The sequence below is a fragment of the Gavialis gangeticus genome, unplaced genomic scaffold (genome assembly GCF_001723915.1).
Source record: "Gavialis gangeticus isolate Ggan-Ray unplaced genomic scaffold, GavGan_comp1, whole genome shotgun sequence".
In the NCBI taxonomy this organism is placed as follows: domain Eukaryota; kingdom Metazoa; phylum Chordata; order Crocodylia; family Gavialidae; genus Gavialis; species Gavialis gangeticus.
Window position 1 is genome coordinate 171,155,373 of NW_017729022.1, and position 2,099 is coordinate 171,157,471.

The window sequence follows — 2,099 nt, forward strand, 5'->3', positions numbered from 1 at the left end:
GGTTGTAGTTCTTTAAATTTCCTTTATACAATGTTAATTTATAAGCTTTGAAAAAATACGTTTTCAATGGAGACTAAACAAAGCAAAGGTAGCAGCTTGACAAACAGGAGAGAGATAGTAGCAAACAGACAAATGCAGAGACACAAGCTGAAATCATAATGAAGTTAATATTTCTACCTAGACCTTTTAGCAGGCATGCCATAAATAAAAGCCCCATGCCATCCTTGGGTGCCACTCCAGCCCCCTTCCCCTGTCCAAATCTGCTGCTCTGCTTTGTGCTGCCTTCCCCTTCCTTCCCTGACCTGCCATGTACCACACAGAGGTTGCCTGTACCACTCATGACTCTCATGCCAGAGATTAGTCATCCCTGTTCTAGCCTTATTCATTTATCATGTTGGTAAAGAATTACTTCATTTCACCTCAATGTTTATATAACCCCCCGTTACATAGGAAAAATATACTGCAAATTGCTAGTGCAGTTCTAATAACAAACATAAGTAATTTCTTAAGTTTAAACATACATAAATATTTGGAAATTGTGAACTTCTAAGTGTTTTGTGACCACACACCGTAACACTTAGGTCTCAAAAATAGCAATATTCTAAGTTTCAACTTTTTCATGACCAGAATGGCAACCAGGTACTAAAAAGTTTCTTCTGCTAAGAAGAGAATTCATATACAGATGCACTTCTTGCTCTCTGTGAAGAGGATTTCCTCAAAGAGGAAAAAAGTCCATAATCCTAGGTCCACTGCACCAGCAGCTGAGGCAATGTGGTGACTAGTAAGTCTTTTCCAACCATGCAGCCATTTTCTGCAATGTAGCAGGTTTGCACAGTCCATGCCAATTTGTAAGATTATGTTCTGGGAAATAAATCACATTTATTTTATTTTTGCTACATATATCAACCATGTTGAGGGGAAGCCAAACTCTACAGTTACATCTAATGCACTTTAATTCAACAGATATTCCACAACAGAAAATTAAGTCAGGGTTACTCAGTTATTTTCCACATTCTTGGCTCAACCCTGATTTTCTAGACACTTTAGGTAGCTGTCTGCTACTCAGTCACTCCAGCAGTTTGGCAGCTAGTTGAGTGTGTTTTGCAGTGTATCATAAGCCATCATTAGCATAGTTTCCATCCTACAATATTTTAGCAGCTGACTCCAGGGGAAGAGTTTCTAAAATGTGAACTAGCAACATTTTGTCTTGCTTATTTGTCCAAGTATTTCTCAAACAGCATTTCTGACAGTCTTAAAAGTTAGAGGAGGTGAAAGATACATTTGGAAATATAGGATTTAAGGCCACATCTACAGTTTCCCTGCTGAGCTTGGGACTGATGCCAAGAAACAAGCCCCCCACTTGTTTCCACTGGGCACATCTACATGAGACGCTTCACGTGCCTTGGACTAATTGTACAGCACGTTAGTGCGGCTGGCAAAAACCATGCCAACGCACAATAGCTTTAGTCCAATACACATTAAGCATCACACAAAAGCATTCATCTGTGTTAACGTGCAGTAGTACTGATTATGGCGCATTAAGTTAATACCTGTTATTACAGGAACTGAACTTAACATGCTAAGATTATGGCATATTAATGAACGTGTAGACGTGCTCACTGTGTGTGTACCCAAGCTCAACCAACTGCTAAGAGGGGCCAGAGTACACACCTCCCATCACATCCTGGGTTCTCTGAACATTTTAGACATGGCCACAGAACACTCCAGTTGTGGCCAAACTATTATGGCCTTGCTCCTGCTCTTATTTAAGCCAACTGCTCTTGATCATTGGTGACTTACAAGTACACTGGCTATTAAATGATTCTGAAAAGGAATCAGCAGCTTTGCTTATTAAACCTGACACAAGCAAACAAGATACAAACGTTAAAAAAGCAGATTCCTATATCAAAAGATGTACCGTATGTTCCTTGTATTTATAAATAAAAATACAAACCAAAGACTGGCTAGCAATGCACAGAAAGTCAAATCCTGAGGTAGCAATGGAGATTCACAATCTGTCTCACACGAATCTTTAAAGAAAAGCCTTTCAGAAACTCGGAAACTAATTTAGCACCCTTTTTTTTTTTTTTTTTTTTTTT